The sequence below is a fragment of the Rhinopithecus bieti genome, unplaced genomic scaffold, assembly GCF_001698545.2.
Source record: "Rhinopithecus bieti isolate Rb0 unplaced genomic scaffold, ASM169854v2 scaffold_47256, whole genome shotgun sequence".
Lineage (NCBI taxonomy): Eukaryota > Metazoa > Chordata > Mammalia > Primates > Cercopithecidae > Rhinopithecus > Rhinopithecus bieti.
In genome coordinates, this window is record NW_016819014.1 from 378,631 (window position 1) to 396,854 (window position 18,224).

The 18,224-nt window shown below is 45.1% G+C and overlaps 1 protein-coding gene across 5 annotated transcripts in view; it reads right to left on the bottom strand.

Moving 5' to 3' along the window:
- Positions 1-18,224, bottom strand: part of TMEM266 (transmembrane protein 266) — a 152,813-nt gene that overhangs the window by 86,112 nt on the left and 48,477 nt on the right. Inside the window, exon 1 of one of the 5 annotated variants that reach the window (XM_017858026.1) lies at positions 11,250-11,271. The exons of the other annotated variants lie outside the window; for them this stretch is intronic. The gene's annotated coding sequence lies outside the window, so the exon portion shown is untranslated. Of the gene's footprint in view, positions 1-11,249; positions 11,272-18,224 lie in introns of those variants that run through there. 5 annotated transcript variants of the gene reach the window in all.

Below are 18,224 nucleotides of genomic sequence, written 5' to 3' on the forward strand. Positions count from 1 at the left end.
ACGGAGTCTTGCTCTGTCACCCAGGCTGGAGTGCAGTGGCCGGATCTCAGCTCACTGCAAGCTCCGCCTCCCGGGTTCACGCCATTCTCCTGCCCCAGCCTCCTGAGTAGCTGGGACTACAGGCGCCTGCCACCACGCCCGGCTAGTTTTTTGTATTTTTTAGTAGAGAAGGGGTTTTACTGTATTAGCCAGAGATGGTCTCGATCTCCTGACCTCATGATCCGTCCGTCTCGGCCTCCCAAAGTGCTGGGATTACAGGCTTGAGCCACCGCGCCCGGCCGCTTATTTTTCTTTCTTTGAGACAGTCTTGCTCTGTCACCCAGGCTGGAGTGCAGTGGCATGATCTTGGCTCACTGCAGCCTTCGCCTCTCAGGTTCCAACAATTCTCCTGCCTCAGCCTCCTGAGTAGCTGGGACAACAGGGGCACACCACCACGCCCAGCTAATTTTTGTATTTTTAGTAGAGATGAGGTTTCGCCATGTTGCCCAGGCTGGTCTCCAACTCCTGACCTCAAGTGATCCACCCGTCTCAGCCTCCTATAGTGCTGGGATTACAGGCACGAGCCACCGCACCCGGCCTATCTTTCCTTACTTTTCTTTGTGCTTATATAATTATGTACAAAAATAGTTCATTATATATTTTTAATATATATTATTCACAATTTTCTGCTTTTGCTTTTTCCATTCGACAATATCTTGTAGAAATCCCCCTCTCCCAAGTGAGGTAGTAAAACTCTAATTCATTCTTTAATTAGTGGCTATATAATATATTCCATGGTGCGAATGATCCATAATTTAGTTAAAATTGCCCTATTGATACAGTTTCTTTTAGATTTTTTTTTTTGGCCACCGTGAAAAATGCTATTAGAAACATTCTTGTACACATTTCATTATATACTGGTATTTTCATTTGCATGGAATAGATTCCCAGTAGTGACATTACTGGGCTAAAGAGAATGTATTTTAAATTTTAATAGTTAAAATGAAATTGCTTTCTTTAAAGGGCTTTAACAATTCACACTTCACAGCAAAGTAGTAAAGTTCCCTTCTGAGGGGAGAATCTTAATCACAAGCTCTGAAGGGTGGCTGTGGACTATTTAAGTCCAAATACTTGCTTAATTATACCCTCTTCCCCACAGAGCACTATAGTAAAATCTGAAAATGGAGGACAATGGTGAAAGCAAAAAGAGTAACAGATATCCTTACGCAAAAGAAAATATGTAGCCAGCTTGGGAACTATCCCCATTACAATATTTCTTTTTTTTCTTTTTTAATTAATTAATTTTTTAATTTTTTGAGACCAAGTCTTGCTGTATTGCTCAGGCTGGCGTGCAGTGGCACGATAACAGCTCACTGCAGCCTCTACCTCCGGGGTTCAAGCAATTCTCCTGCCTCAGCCTCCTGAGTAGCTGGGACTACAGGGGCTCGCCACCACACTTGGCGAGTTTTTGTATTTTTAGTAGAGATAGGGCTTTATCATGTTGGCCAGGCTGGTCTCCAACTCCTGATCTCAAGTGATCCGCCTGTCTCAGCCTCCCAAAGTGCTGGGATTACAGGCCTGAGCCACCGTGCCTGGCCCCCATCACAATATTTCTATGAATTGTTTCAGCAACAGCTAGTCCCCCTGAGTACCCTATTTTCCTTTTTTTTTTTTTTTTTTTTTTTTTTTGCCATAAACCCTAACCCTCTAAACTAAACCAATAGCATAACCTTGAGATTAAACTTTGGGTTTCCTTGCGTGCCCTCCCCCTCCCAACACTCCAGGACTTACAAGCTGGCAAGTAGAGTGGGTACAAATATGGCAGGCTTAAATCTGACAGCATTCCCGACCAAGTAGATAAAAATCATTATGAAAGGAGAAGAATTTTAGGAAGAGTCATTCGCTTTTAATGACTAGTATATCAATATATAGGTTAGTGCCCCACATAGTACTAGAAACTCTGGCAAAGTGGCACCAGGATTTCCTGGATTTGCCCCTCCGGTGTAGTACTTTCCTGTCCTCATTCCCAGGGAAGTCAGTCTCCCCTCATAGATCACAGGTCTCTGCATGATGACGAGAGTTAAAGTGTTGGCAGTGCTTCATTTGAATACCAGTGGCACAATGCCCCTTGGCACCAGGTAGGGCCTGCTTTAAGCTAGGAGTTGAGGAAGTGCCACTCACTAATACCTCTCTCTGAAGAACCCATGTCTTCATGGAAGGCTGCCCACACGGAGCTGTCCCCCTGCATGATGCTGCTACGTGATGACACTCTACATACATCTCCTGGGATGCTGGGAGGATCTTCCTTTCTTCTAACCAACATCATTTCTTCCAAAAGGGTAGAAACTGGAGGGAAAGCAAACCAAGGTCTCTACATCACTGATGGCTATGCTATTGGTTAGGACTCCTTAGGTAATGGGCATTTACGGAGATCCTAGAAAGTGCAGAGCTCAGGGCTGGGCACTAAGATGCAAAGCAGTCTAAGGCAACCCTTGCCGTCAAGTTTTCTTCCTTCCTTTCTTTTTTTTCCTGAGACAGAGACTCGTTCTGACACCCAGGCTGGAGTACAGTGGTGCAATCTTAGCTCACTGCAATCGCTGCCTCCCAGGTTCAAGAGATTCTCCTGCCTCCGCCTCCTGAGTCGCTGGAACTACAGGTGCCCATCAGGCCCAGCTAATTTTTGTATTTTTAGTAGAGACGGGGTTTCACCATGTTGGACAGGCTGGTCTCAAACTCCTGACTGCAAGTGATCCACCTGCCTTGGCCTCCAAAAGTGCTGGGATTACAGGCACGAGCCAAACCCGGCCTCAAGTTTTCAATCTCATTAGAATGGAGGGCCCAAGGCAGTATGATGTAAATAATGACTGAAGATGATATGTGCTGAAGGCCAGCTGAGTGGCTGAAGGCCAGCTGAGTGGCTCTGATGGGACAAGATTAAGCCAGGAGGAGGTCAATGTGGGCCACACAATCAAAAAAGGCTGTGAATCTTCCCAGGGGTTCAGTGACCTGGCCTTACTTTGAACCATGTATCCCTTCAGTGGCAAGGGTCATAAAAAAAGCATTAGCTTTCCGGCCTTGAGGCCAATGGTGTCTACCAGTGGCTCCAGCTGCAGCAGGCCTGAGAACCACTTGGAGAGCATGTATAAGATACAGATTCCTGAGCCATCCTAGAGATTCTGAGCAAGGAGATCAGGAACCTGCATTTCCACCTGAGAATCACTGGCCTAAGTAACTGTCCCACCTGAAATCGCCTCTACTTTCATGTGCCTCCTTCAAGAACCACAACCAAGTTCTCTTTTTACCAACACCTCCAGGCCTCAGTTCGTTCCAGTCTCCTCTCCTTCTGCTGACCCTCCTGTGGACCCACTGCCATTCCCAGCTTGTCTCCTCTCACAAAAGCCTTCTCCATCTCCAGAAGTTCCTAGACCTGAGTCTGTTCCTAGAGCTTCAGTGGCCCTTTCTTCTCTCCCCTCAATTCAAAACAAACTGCAGATATATTCTCATCAGGGCTTGTGTTCAGGGTCAGGAAACATAATAAAACCACTCTAAGATCCAAACTGATCAAAATACCCACTTGGGCTCGCTTAATAAGCAACCCAGACTATGTGGGAGGTGGGTGTGGAGATGGTCCCAGACTTGGCAGCTGTAAAACTGGGCAAATCTCTTGGTCAGAGCCCAGTTTTGCCATGTGTAAATAAAGACAAAATGACTGACCACCTCAGGCACTGCCATAGTGTTTCAGTTGATCCTGTTATACAACAAGGTGGTATGGCACATGATGACCTTGTCTCTGAGAAGCCATCAGTATAAGGTACAAAGTCGATTTAATAACAGCTTGTCAATGGAAAAAAAACATACACACTGTCAAATTTATGCATCAAGTGTGAGACCCTGATGGATCCGGCCGCACGCAGTGGCTCACACCTGTAATCCCAGCACTTTGGGAGGCCAAGGCAGATGGATCACCTGCAGATCACCTGAAGTTGGCAGTTCTAGACCAGCCTGATCAACATGAAGAAACCCCGTCTCCACTAAAAATACAAAATTAGCTAGGCGTGGTGGTGCATGCCTGTAATCCCAGCTATTCGGAGGGCTGAGGCAGGAGAATCGCTTCTACCCAGGAGGTGGAGGTTGCAGTGAGATCACACCACTTGTTGCCTGGGCAACAAGAGCGAAACTCCATCTTAGAAACAAACAAACAAACAAAAAACCCATGTTTTCCCATGTTTCCATGGGAAACATGGAAGACTATGAGTCCTTAGCACCAAATAAAGTGGCTATGGTGCGATAATCAACACAGAACATTTAAAACTAAGATACAAATGAATAAAAACTGAATATCAGGGCCAGGCACAGTGGCTCACACCTGTAATCCCAGCACTTGGGGAGGCCGAGGCGGGCGGATCACGAGGTCAGGAGATCGAGACCAACCTGGTTAACACAGAGGCGGAGCTTGCAGTGAGCCGAGATTGCATCACCGTACTCCAGCCTGGATGGCAGAGTAAGACTTGGTCTCAAAAAAAAAAAAAAAAAAAAAAAAGAACATCAGGACATTAGGGAGTCTAGAGCCACCTTACAAACTCTCCCTTCCGGTCATGGGCCAGAATGACCAAGAAGAAGCAAAGGGATGGGAGAGGGAGTTCAGGTGTGAAAGTAGAGAATGGGGTGATGAAGACCACGGCATCCATTAAGAGAGGACCAACCTAAGGATCCACAAAGAGCGATCCCATGGAGACCTCCAAATTCGGAGGGGGAGGGAAGTCTCCTGGGGATTAAGGGAGAGCACGTGGCACACTGTGGCCATTCACATTTCCCCACAACGAGCAGCATCCCAAGTCTACAGGGCTGAGCCAGACCAAGAAGCACTGGTCATGGCCCCAGTTGCCCTGCAATCTGTTTCTCTGACTCACTTTATCTTTTTTTTTTTTTTCCTTTTGTTTTGAGATGGAGTTTTGCTCTTTTTGCCCAGGCTGGAGTGCAATGGTGCGATCTTGGCTCACCGCAACCTCTGCCTCCTGCATTCAAGCGATTCTCCTGCCTCAGCCTCCCAAGTAGCTGGAATTACAGGCATGTACCACCACGTCTGGCTAATTTTGTATGTTTAGTAGAGATGGGGTTTCTCCATGTTGGTAAGGCTGGTCTCGAACTCCTGACCACAAGTGATCCACCCGCCTTGGCCTCCCAAAGTGTTGGGATGACAGGTGTGAGCCACCGCACCCGGCCCCTCTGACCCACTTTCTAAGTGGTCCAATCATAAGCGAGACCAGGATGAACATCATTCTTTTTAAAATTTTATTTTTAATTTTTTAAAATTAAAAACCCTTTTATTTTAGGTTCACGGGTACATGTGCAGGTTTGTTATATAGGTAAACTAGTGTTACGGGGCTTTGTTGTACAGATTAGTTCATCACACAGACCCTAAAGCTAATATCCAATAGTTATTTTTCCTGATCCTCTCCCTCCTCCCACTCTGTACCCTCTGGTAGGCCCCAGTCTGTTGTTCCCCTCTCTGTGTCCATGTGTTCTCATCATTTAGCTCCCACTTATAAGTAAGAATATGCAGTATTTGGTTTCTGGATTACTTTGCTAAGGATAATAGCTCCCAGCTCCATCCATAATCCTACAAAGGACATGATCTCATTCTTGTTTTATGGCTGCATAGTATTCCATGGTATAGATGTATCACATTTCCTTTATCTAACCTGCCATTGATAGCCATTTACATTGATTCCATGTCTTTGCTATTGTGAATAGTGCTGCAATGAACATTCACGTGCATGTGTCTTTATGGTAGAATGATTTATATTCCTTTGGGCATACACCCAGTAATGAGATTGCTAGGTTGCATCGTAGTTCTGCTTTTAGCTTTCTGGGGAATTGCTACACTGCTTTCCACAGTGGCTGAACTAATTTATACTCCCACCAACAGTGTATAAGTGTTTCCTTTTCTCTATAACCTCACCAGCATCTGTTATTTTTTGACTTTTTTTTTAACAGCCATTCTGACTGGGGGGCTTTCTCTAAAGTGACTGTTCAAGTGGAAGTAGGGAGCTGTTGACAACCAAAGGGTGACCTCTCTCCAGCTTCCTATAGGACCAGATGTTCTCCCAGCTCAGTGGACACAGACCCCAGGAAAGAGCCTGGCCATGGCTTCACTGTGAGGGGTGAAAATGAGGGAAACTGGCTCCTGGGGCCGTGATTTCCACAAACCAAATGAAAGTTACAGACGCTAAGAGGGTCCACCTTACCAGTAATCAAAGACACATAAGTTCAAGCCATTCTTCTGTTAATGGACTGCAGAGATTTATAATACCTAGTGCTGGTGATGTGAGAAAAGCGGTCATTCGCATTCACTGTTGATAGGAGTGTAAACTGTTGCAATTTTGATTGAGGGCAATTTGACAATATTTATCAACATTATTTTAACACGCATGCTCTTTGGTCCAGCAATTCCACTTCTAGGGGACATTTTAAGGAAATAAGCTAAAGAATACATATAGGCACATACAGAAGGTTGTTGGATCACTGCTCTAATAGCACCACACCCAACACATATTAGGTATTCCACAAATATTGAATTCAGGAATCAATAAGATCACAAACTGGAAGCCATCTAAATGTCTATCAATAGGAGACAAGTTAAATAAATTAAGGAACTTCTACATTATGGAATTATTGTACAATTATTGAAAAGGATGAGGTGAAATGGCTGCCTGGAGTTGGGGGATGAGAGAGACTGACTGCAAAGAGACATGAGGGAGCTTTCTGGAATAATGGAAATATTCTATATCATGATTGTGGTGATGGTTCCAAATGTGCATTGAACAAGGATGTGCTTTACTGTTTGTAAATTATACTTCAAACAAAATGGCTGGTTTTTAAAAATGGATGAGGATGTGCCATTCTCATTAACATGAAAAGTTGTCTGTAATGTAACAGGAAATAAACAAGCAGGTTACAAGATGACATATGTTTGACAATCCCTATGTACAGAAAATATGTGTGAGACAGGATGTGGAATGAGACTTTTCCTGTTGTCCTAGAGTTTTGCAGATGTCCTAAAGATAAGGACAAAGGTGATAAGAGCTCACACTTGTTAAAGAGAGATGCCAGACCATCTCTATTTGGAACACACTGATGATGGTCAAGGTGGTCCAGCAACCCCCACTCCGGATGGGGGCAGGAGAGAACGTTAGAGATTGACTAGTGAGGAGAGGGAGGGGAGAGGAGGGAAGAAAAGAAGGGGAGGGGCAGGACGGTGTCTCTGAAGGAGATTCGTAGGAGTAAAGACTGAGAGCATTTCCATTCCCTGAGGATGAGGGAGGGGTGCAAACCTTTTCCCTCAAGCTAGGTGAGGCTGCGTGCAGTATGGGAGTCTGGCATCTGCCTCTGGGTAAGCTACGGAGCCTCATCAGCCCAGCACACTACAAGACTGCGGAGGAATAAGGAGCAGGATCTTAGACAAGCTTCGTGTGTGTCTCCTGGAGCTGGGGGACGTGCGTAAGCAGAAGAACCCATGCCAGACTTCCAGGCTGGCTGGCACAGTAGGTGATGGCAGGGCGAGGAGAGAGGGCTGCACTGGGTGCAAGCTGCCTGTAACCGCGAGGCTAAGCAAGGATGTGGTGTTAGTTCTTAGTGAAAACTAAACGCATTAATTTAAACAGAGAATAAATTTGTAAAGAACGCTGAATGCGGAGGGCAGGGCAGGGGAGCAAGAAAGCCAGGCATGGAAAGTCGGGAACACCAAGCATCTGCTGAGCACTGCTCCAGTAAAAACATCACTGTTGTCACTGCCTCACACCAACATCTCTCTACAAATCCGAGGGCACACAGCTTCATCTGGTTGGCAGAGGTCACATAGCTGCATCCTGGCTGCACACAGGTAGATAGACTAAATGTGGGAATTTCCCCAAATATAGAAGGGATATTCGAATGATGCAGGATGGCCACAAATATGAAAAATGCCCTGTCTAGTTAAGGCCTTCCTACAGGCCAAGTGAATAACTGGGCATATTGACAGGCCCCCACCCAAGAAGGTGGCCTCCTGGGCCAGGGGAGTCCCAGGGACACGGTGCCAAAAGTGAGAAATGAAAGCAGCCCCAAGAAGTTAGGCAGAATGTCCAGTGGAATGGGGCATGCAACCCCCTCCCCAGGGGCATTGGGAGTGGGCAGGACGCAGGTGCTGGGTTTCTAGGGAACTTACAAAAGCACCTTTCGGGAGCCAGAGAGCAGACAGCGTGGGGCCAGAGGAGAAGAGCTGGTCTGCCAGTGGGATGAGAGGCCAAAGTTTTGATTTAGATGGGATGTTTTAACATCTGAAAATGAACCTAAGTCCTGAAAGTGACTAGAAAAGCTAAGACATCTTCCCAAGTTCACATCAGGTGATGGGAAAGGGAAGGAGACAGAATATGTTGGAAGAAAGCAGCAACTTGACGGTTCCCTGTCAATTCCCAACCATCTAAACTGTCTGGATGGCTAGATCCTAGGTAATTAACAGCAGCTAAAATTAGGGAAGTGGCGTTCTTGAGGGGAGCTCTCAGTAGTTTCTGTTTATGAGCGTGCTTTATGTTAAAAAGACAAGGGCTATTTCTTTTTTAGAAAAATAGAGATGGGGTCTCACTGTGTTGCCCAGGCTGGTCTCAAACTCCTGGGCTCAAGCAATCTTCCTGCCTTAGTTTCCCAAAGTGCTGGGATTATTGGTGTGAGCCACTGTGCCTGGCCAACAAGGGATAGTTCTATTAAAAAATCTAAACATGATGAACCTTGAACACATTATGGTAAGTGAAAACCAGATACAAAAGGCCACATATTGTGTGATTCCATTTATAAGAAATAGAATGGATAAAAAAGTAGATTAGTGGTTGACAGGGACTGGTGGGAGAGAGTGACTTTAATGGGGTTTCCTTGTGGGGTGATGAAAATGTTGTGGAACTAAATAGTAGTAATGATTGCACAACACTGTGGATGTGCTAAATGTCATAACAGTAAATTTCATGTGCATTTTACCACCATTTAAAAAACAAAGGAAAAAACCACTATAAAAAATCTAGATATATTGGCAAGGAAAGATGTCCACTATACAGTTATTTGAAAAAGTAGGTTCTAAAAGTATGTTATCTTTTATAAAAGCAAAACAAAACAATATAGTGTGATGTATATAGAAAGATATCTGAGTTTTTTGTTTTCGTTTTTGAGACAGGGTCTCACTCTATCACCCAGGCTGAAGTGCAGTGTGTAATCTTGGCTCACTGCAGCCTCCACCTCCTGGCTAAAGTGATCCTCCTGCCTCAGCCTCCCGAGTAGGTGGAACCTCAGGCATGTACCACAATACCCAGCAAATTTTTGTACTTTTTGTAGAGATGAGGTTTTGCCGTGTTTCCCAGGCTGGTCTCAAACTCCTGAGTTCAGGCCATCCACTCACCTTGGCCTCCCAAAGTGCTGGGATTATAGGCATGAGCCACTGTGCCTGGCCTATAAAAAGATACCTGAAAGGACCGACAGACCCTGAGTGTCAACAGTAGTTATTTAATGGATGGTGAGATTACAACTATTTATATCTTTCTACACTGTCTGATTTTCCTTTATAATGAACTACAACTATTTTTAATTAAAAATGTAGATACGGTAAAAATTGGTAAGTATCTAAGAGAAGTACTGACAAAAGGCCATGGGAGTGCAGAGGCAGAAGAGACAGCTTCCAACTGTCTGGGTTCTTGTAACTGCCTTGAAGTAGCCTCTTGATGGGTGTTCTTACTGCTGGGCATCTTGCTACAGGCACATCCTATACGCTGCCACCTGGTGACTCTTCCGAAGTGCAGTGTGATCTGCTCATTCCCTGACTCAAACCCACAGAGGTTCCCACTGCCTGCTGAACACCGTCTCAATTCCTTGGTCAGGAATTCAGAGCCTTCCACTATTTGGCCCCAGCCTTTTAAGCCATTCCTTATCCTTCTTCCTACACTGTGCTCCAGTCACCTATCTGTTCCCAGTACATGTGCACACACAGTTTTTCACCTCTCTGCCTCTGCTTATGGAATTCTCTCTGCTTGGAACGTATTTCTTTCTTTCTTTTTTTTTGAGACAGAGTCTTGCTCTATCACCAGGCTGGAGTGCAGTGGTGTGATCTCGGCTCACTGCAATCTCCGCCTACCAGGTTCAAGCAATGCTCCTGCCCCAGCCTCCCAAGTAGCTGGGACTATAGGCGCCTGCCACCACACCCAGCTAATTTTTGTATTTTTAGTAGAGATGGGTTTTATCATGTTGACCAGGCTGGTCTCGATCTCTTGACGTCGTGATCCGTCTGCCTTGGGCTCCCAAAGTGCTGGGATTACAAGCGTTAGCCACCACGCCTAGCCCGGAACATATTTCATAGGAGTGGGTAGGAGTCCCACTCCTACCTGGTCCTCCAATCCAAACTTTCAGACCTGGTGTCACTGCTTCCACTTGAGGCCAGTGGGGAGGGGCTGGATTTCCTCTCTCTCTCCCGCCCACTTCAACTGTACTTCTCCCAGACTATGAATCATAGTTTACCTTGTGTAATAGTGGTTTACGTTCACATACCATCTACTCTAGACCGTAAGCTCCTTAAGGTCAGGGCTCATAATCAGAAATTAAGAAAGAAATCTCTCAGGCACATTTTTATCTGCCAAATTTAGTTTAGTGGCTTTTCAAAGGCAGAGAAATAATGCAAGGCCCTCAGATGGCCCCATGAGTGTGCTTCCTGCATTCAAAAAGTCTCAATAATCCATCAGACTCAAAGGATAGCTCTCGACAAGTCAATGCTGTGCTGGGGACAGCTGGGTGGAGGTGCCATCTGCAGCAGATGTGCAAGGTCATCTTTGTGCCTAAGGAAAAATGTGGCTGAGCAATCGTCTAGCAACTGATCTTCTCTTGGAATTTGGTAGCACATTACAAAAATTAATAGACTTTATTTTTTATGGAAATTTTAGGTTCATAGAAAACTTGAGCAGAAAGTACAAAGCATTACCGTAGATACTCTTCCCCACCCTCTAGTTTCCCCTATTTTTAACATGTTGCATTTGTTTGTTAAAACTGATGAACCAATATTGATACATTATATTAATTAAAGTCCATAGTTTATATTAGGGGTCACTCTGTGTTGTTTACTTCTATGAGTTTTGACAGATCCATAATGTCATGTGTTCACCATCAGAGTATCATACAGAACAGTAGAGGTATAGTCCTAAATATCCCCTGGTCCACCTATTCATTCCTCCCTCCCTCCTCCTGAATACCTGGCAATCACTGACCTTTTTTCTGTCTCTGTAGCTTTGCCTTTTTCAGAAGGTCAGATAGGTGGAATCATACAGTATGTAGCCTTCTAAGATTGGCTTCTTTCACTTAAAATGAAAAATAGGCATTTTAGGTTTCTCTATATCGCTTCATGGCTTGATGGCTTATGTCTTTTTGTTCCTGATCAATATCGCATTGTATGGATGTATTACAGTTTGCTTACCCATTCATCTATGGAAGAACATGTTGGTAACTTCCAGTTTTTGGCAATTATGAATAAAGCTGCTATAAACATCATGTGCAGGATTTTGTGCAGTCATCAATTTCAACTCATTTGGGTAAATACCAAGAAGTGTAATTACTAGGTCATATAGTAAGAGTATGTTCAGATTTGTAAGAAACTGCCAAGTGTTGGCCGGGCACGGTGGCGCATGCCTGTAATCCCAACACTTTGGGAGGCTGAGGTGGGTGGATCACCTGAGGTCAGGAGTTGGACACCAGCCTGCCCAACATGGGGAAACCCCATCTCTACTAAAAATACAAAAATTAGCTGGGCATGGTGGCAGGCGCCTATAATCCCAGCTACTTGGGAGGCTAAGGCTGAGGCAGGAGAATCACTTTATTGTGGTAAGAACATTTAAGATCTATTGGCTTAGAATAGTGTTTACTAGAGTGGGGGAAAGATAAGCAGGAGGGTAGCCAAAGGTTGGCTAACAGGTTAACAGATACAAGAGTACATGGCTGGGCCGGGCGCGGTGGCTCATGCCTATAATCCCAGCACTTTGGGAGGCCGAGGTGGATCACCTGAGGTCAGGAGTTCAAGACCAGCCTGACCAACATGCTGAAATCTCGTCTCTACTAACAATACAAAAATTAGCTGGGCGTTGTGATGCACACCTGTAATCCCAGCTACTCAGGAGGCTGAAACAGGAGAATCGCTTGAACCCAGGAGGCGGAGGTTGCAGTGAGCTGAGACCGTGCCATTGCACTCCAGCCTGGGCAAGAAGACCAAAACTCCATCTAAAAAAAGAAAAAACAAAGGAACTGCGAAAGTGTGTCTTCCAAAGAGGCTGTTCCATTTTGCATTCCCACCAGCAGTGAATGAGAGTTCCTGTTGCTCCACATCCTCACCAGCATCTGGTGTTGTCGGTGTTCTGGATTTTAACCATTCTAACAGGGGTGTAATAGTATCCCATTGTTGTTTTAATTTGCATTTCCTTGTTGATATGATGCTGAAGGTCTTTTCATATGCTTATTTGACATCTATATATTTTCCTTGGTGAAGTGTCTGTTCAGATTTTTTGCTCACTTTTTAATTGGACTGTTGGTCTTATGTTGAGTTTTAAGAATTCCTTATATATTTTGGACATAATTCCTTTATCAGATGTGTGTTTTGCAAATATTTTCTCCCAGACTGTGGCTTGTCTTTTCATCATATTCTTTTTCTACCTTTGGAAAAATAAGCACCACAGCAGGCAGATACACCTGGATGATCTTTGACCTCCAGCACCTACTGGGCCACATTGTTTGGCAGTCCGTGTCTACGGGCTTGAGCTTCGCTTTGTGTCTGCTCTGAACAGAACCCAACTTACTAACATCTAAAGCAGGGGTGTCCAATCTTTTGGCTTCCATAGGCCACACATAAAATACACTAATGCTAAAGGTAGCTGATGAGCTTAAGAAAAAAATCACAACAAAGTCTCATAATGTTTTAAGAAAGTTTATATGAATTTGTGTTGGGCCACATTCAAAGCTGTCCTGGGCTGCGTGAGACCCGTGGGCCATGGGTTGGACAAGCTTGTTCTAAAGAAAAACTGACTTTTGGCTGGGTGCGGTGGCTTATGCCTGTAATCCCAGCACTTTGGGAGGCCGAGGTGGGTGGATCACAAGGTCAGGAGTTCAAGACCAGCCTGGCCAACATAGTGAAACCCCATCTCTACTAAAGATACAAAAAAAAAAAAAAAATTAGCTGGGTGTGGTGGCGTGCACCTCCAATCCCAGATTCTCGGGAGGCTGAGGCAGGAGAATCGCTTGAATCCAGGAGTCAGAGGTTGCAGTGAGCTGAGATTGCGCCATTGCACTCCAGCCTGGGCAACAGGGTGAGACTCTATCTCAAAAAGAAAAGAAAAGAAAAGAAAAGTTGACTTTTAACTCAAATAGAAAAACCTGGCCAGGCATCGTGGCTCACACCTATAATCCCAGCACTTTAGGAGGGCAAGGTGGGAAGATCGCTTGAGGCCAGGAGTTCAAGACCAACCTGGGCAAAACAGTGAAATCTCGTCTCCACAAAAAATTTAAAAAATCAGCCAGGCTCCCGCTTCAGCCCAGCAGTTGAGGCTGCAGTGAGTCATGATTACACTACTGTACTCCAGCCTGGGCAACACAGCAAGATCCTGTCTCAAAAAAAAAGACAGAAAGGAAGAAAAAAGAAAAGCCTGTCATTGCTACTTTTTAATTTATTTGAGTCAGGGTCTCACTCTGTCACCCACGCTGGAGTGCAGGGGCAGGATCATAGCTCATGGAGCCTCACACTCCTGGCCTCAAGCGATCCTCCTGCCTCAGCCTCCCATGTTGTTGGGACCCCAGGCACGAGCCACTGTACCTGGCTATTGCCACTTTTGAAGTGTGCCAGAAAGTGTGTAATCGTTGCCGAGCACGTGGAGTCTTTAAAAATGTTTAATTATCACTGCTATGTCTTTTTTGGCCTTTCTTTGTGCATTTATTCAACAAATCCTAGAGCCTTGGGAGGAACCTGGTGTTGGGCCTGGCTCCTTGCTTGAAAAATGGCCCCACTGCCGGTGAGCCAGCAGCCTTCCCTCTCAATCCATGGACTGAGTTCAGAACAACTCCACCCAACCCTGTGGACAGCTTGCCAACTCCTGTACTCTGTTTCCACTTCCAGCCTCACCTTGCACTTCAGGTCTACTACCTACTGAGGTCTTTCTGGTTTCAACTTGGGGCTCATTCCACTGTGCCTCTGATCCCAGGAACATCTGATACAAAGACCTTCTCAGGTGACCCTGTCCCAGGTAATGTGTTTTCCACAGCTCATGTGGCCTCTTGAGTGGGACCAAAGGGAGATACACAGGAGAGTAAGATACAGCCTTGCTTCCAACAGTCTAGTTGGAAGAAGAAGATATTAAAGTATTCTCTGATGAGTGCCAAAACTTTCTACAGACAGTAAATACAGTTAGTACCATAGTTATTACTTAGGAGACTTGTACTCTGAATTTAATTAATCTCCCCCACACTTAAGTTTTCTCACCTCTAACAAAAGGCTGACAAGAATGTAACATTGTGTACAGGGAAGGTTTTCACATGGAAACATGAGCCTGGATATCCAGGAAGAATCAAAGATGGCCTCGCCTTCTACTACATCAATGCTATGCTGCTACCCTGTCTAGCTATCTCTCTCCTCTTGGTTCCCAGGTGCACAGGCCCCCAGTTCAGTGGACCAGGCCCTTTACAAACAAGTCCTCTGTATTTCTTGAGTTTTTAGATCCTTGCTTTTCAAAGTGTGGTCCCAGGTCTAGCAGCAGCACTGGCATCACCTGGGGGCTCATTAGAAATGCAAATCCTCAGGCCCCATCCCAGGCCCAGTGAATCAGGAGTCTGTAGCTTAACAGGATCCGCAGATTTATGAGACATTACAGTTTGAAAAGTGCTGGGATGAATGATCTTTAAATTCCCTTTCAGTTCTAAGCTTCTACAATCTATGACATTTCTTGTGACCCTGTCTGGAGGAGACTGCTGGGAGTTCCCTGGAAGGCTGCTGACTGGCTGGGCGCTGAGGAAGCCCAAGGGTGCCTCAGTAACCAGGCTCCAATGCCAGGCATCCAGGCATGGCAGGCAGACACTGGCTGCAGGTTAGCGTGACCCTCTTGGAGATTCGTGCTGCCCTCCTGCCAGGGAAATGGCTCAAGTTGTCACGACAGAGCATGACCCTGAGACAGAAGCTGGGGGTGGTGTCCATGTGCAATGAGCTTTGCTTGTTTGTGCAGGCTTCGCTTGGAACCTCACGTAGCCAGGCTCAGTTGCTCTGCCACCCTTTAGGCTGCTGGGTAGCTAGAGAAAGGAGAGGAAGGGAATGAAAAAGGACGATGTATGGCAAGTTCTGAGGTTGTGGACAGAGGGAAGAGGGTGCCTGCTAAAATGTTCCCCCCAAAGCAAAGAAAGCTTCAGATGCTGAACTCCTATGTTTCATGGGATGACAGAAGGATATGGAATAAGAGTAGGAACCAGCAATGTGGGTTCTAGTGCAGACTTCCTCCTTTTGAGTGATCTAGACAAGTCTCTTTCCCTTTCTGGATCTCAATTTCCACATCTGTAATGTGAGACCAGATTAATTCATTCAAATACTATATTTGAGCCCCTGGGACATGGCTGACACATGACTAGGTGCTGGGAACACAAGTGATATTTATGGAGCTGACACGTTGAATAATTTTCTAAAGAATCTTCCAGGGCTCGAATATTCTATTTTAAGGACAGGCTCTGGACTCAGAGTTGGGTTCAAATCTGAGCTTTATAACTTACTTACTAGTTGGGTGCAAGAAAGCTCTTAACTCTCAGTTTGCTCGTATGGAAAATGGGCATAACAGTTTCTATCATAAAGGTGCTATGAGGATTAGAAAGTAAGTGTAAAGCACCTCATGGGAAGTACTAAATGCAGTCACTTATAAGACATTTACCATGTGCCCTGTGTGAGTGACATACTGTGGTATAAGGGCAACTAGCCACGCCTGGCTGCTGAGCATTTGAAATGCGGCTAGCTCACCTGAAATGTGCTGTGCATGTAAAATACACACTGGAAACTGAAAACCTTGTATGAATGAAAGAATGCAAAATATCTCATTGATAATATTTTCTATTGATTACATGTTGAAATAATAATACTCTGGATATATTGATTAAAGATATTAAAATTAATTTTACCTGTTTCTTTTCACTTTTTAAAATGTGCTAACTGGAAAATTTTCAATGGCATACGTGGTTTATGTTATATTTCCATGGGACAGAGATGGTCTAGAATAAACGAAAGCATACTCTACTGTCCTTGTGCTCTGTGAGTTTACATGAGGTTGGGAAGATAATATCCACCATCAACTCATACCCAAGAGAGCCCAACAGAGAGCAGGACTTGGAAGAAGTAGGAAAGAACACAACATGGGACTATGATTAATAGCAATAGATGGTGTACTCTAAAATTACTAGAGTTTAAGTGTTCTCAACACACAAACGAAAAATAAATATGTAAGGTAATGCATATGATAACTAGCTTGATCTAGCCATTCCACAATGTATACATGTTTCAAAGCATCATGTTGTAGGCCGGCCATGGTGGCTTATGCCTGTAATCCCAGTACTTTGGAAAGCCAAGGCAAGAGGATTGCTTGAAGCCAGGAGTTTGAGACCAGCCTGGGTAACATAGTGAGACTCTATCTCTATGAAAATAAAAATAAAATAATTAGCCAAGTGTGATGGCAAGCACCTGAAGTCCCAGCTACTTGGGAGGCTGAGGCAGGAGAATCGCTTGAGTTCAGAAGTTTGAGACTGCACTGAGCCGTGACTGCGTCACTGCACTCTAGCTCTGGGTGACAGAGCAAGACCCTGTCTCTAAAAAACCAAACCCCCTAAAACCAAAACACAAAACAAATTAAAAACACACATTATGTTGTATACTATAAATATACATAATTTTATTTGTCAATTTTTTAAAAGTAGAAATGATGGGGGAAATCAGATGGGCTGGGGGTGGTTAAGGAAGTCAGTTGTGAATATGATATGGGTAGGGAGAGGGCACTCCCAGTGGGATGTACCAGACTGTGAGCTCCTTCAGTGGGGATCTTTGATTCTCCCACCATGCTTTGCATGTGGCAGGTACCTGATGAGTACTTATTCTTTGCAGGGGCTGGGGGATGGGAGGCAGAGGGGAACACAGAAACAGTGCAGAGGGAGGATGAACACAGAGGGCTTGCTTGTGAAAAGCCTGATCCCACTGGACTGGGGGCCTGTGCACCTGGGAACCCGGAGGAGAGAGGTTGGTTAGACAGGGTGGCAGTTAGCACGGATGCAGTAGAACGTGAGGCCACTTTTGATCTTTCCTGGATATCTGGGCTCATGTTTCCATGTGAAAACCTTCCCTGTACACAATGTTACTGTAATAAAACTGGCCATTGACAAATCTGCTGGAACCTGTACATAGGAGGGAACGCTGTCTATAATGTACATATCTTGGCAGGCCTAACCACCTACTCTAGCACATCCATTCATCTCTCATCCATTCAAACACTTCCTGAGCCCCTACCGGGTACCCAGATCCCACACCAGGTATGGGGGCTACGAAGATAATGGAGACATCATCCCTGCCATCTCTTTGAGCAGCAGTTGGCAAATCACGGCCCACAAGCCACAACCAGCCCACTGCCTGTTTTTGTAAGCAGTGTTTCATTGGAACACAGCCATGCTCAATCGTTTATATACTGTCAGACCGCTTTTGTACTACAATGGCAGATTGAATAGTGTGACAGAGACCATGTGTCCCAGAAAACCTAAACTATTCACTATTTAGCCATTTACAGAAGTTTTCTAATCCCTGCCTTAGAGTAACAGACATGTCAGCAAATAATGACAAAGTGACACGATCAGCATTCGAGAAAGGGATGAGCAAAGTATGGAGACACCAGGAAGTTGAAAGGAAGGAGGTTCCAGGGAAGCCTCAGAGGTGGATCCCAGGCTGTGCCTTGGAGAACCATGGTTTGTGGGGCTGACAAGGGGGTAGTAAAGTGGAATGAAACTTTCTTTTCTGTCCTTTTTTTTTTTTTTTTTTTTTTTGAGATGGATCCTCGCTCTGTCGCTCAGGCTGGAGTACAGTGGCGTGAACTCTGCTCACTGCAACCCACGCCTCCCGGGTTCAAGCGATTCTTCTGTCTCAGCCTCCTGAGTAGCTCAGATTACAGCCGTGCATATATATATATATATATATATATATA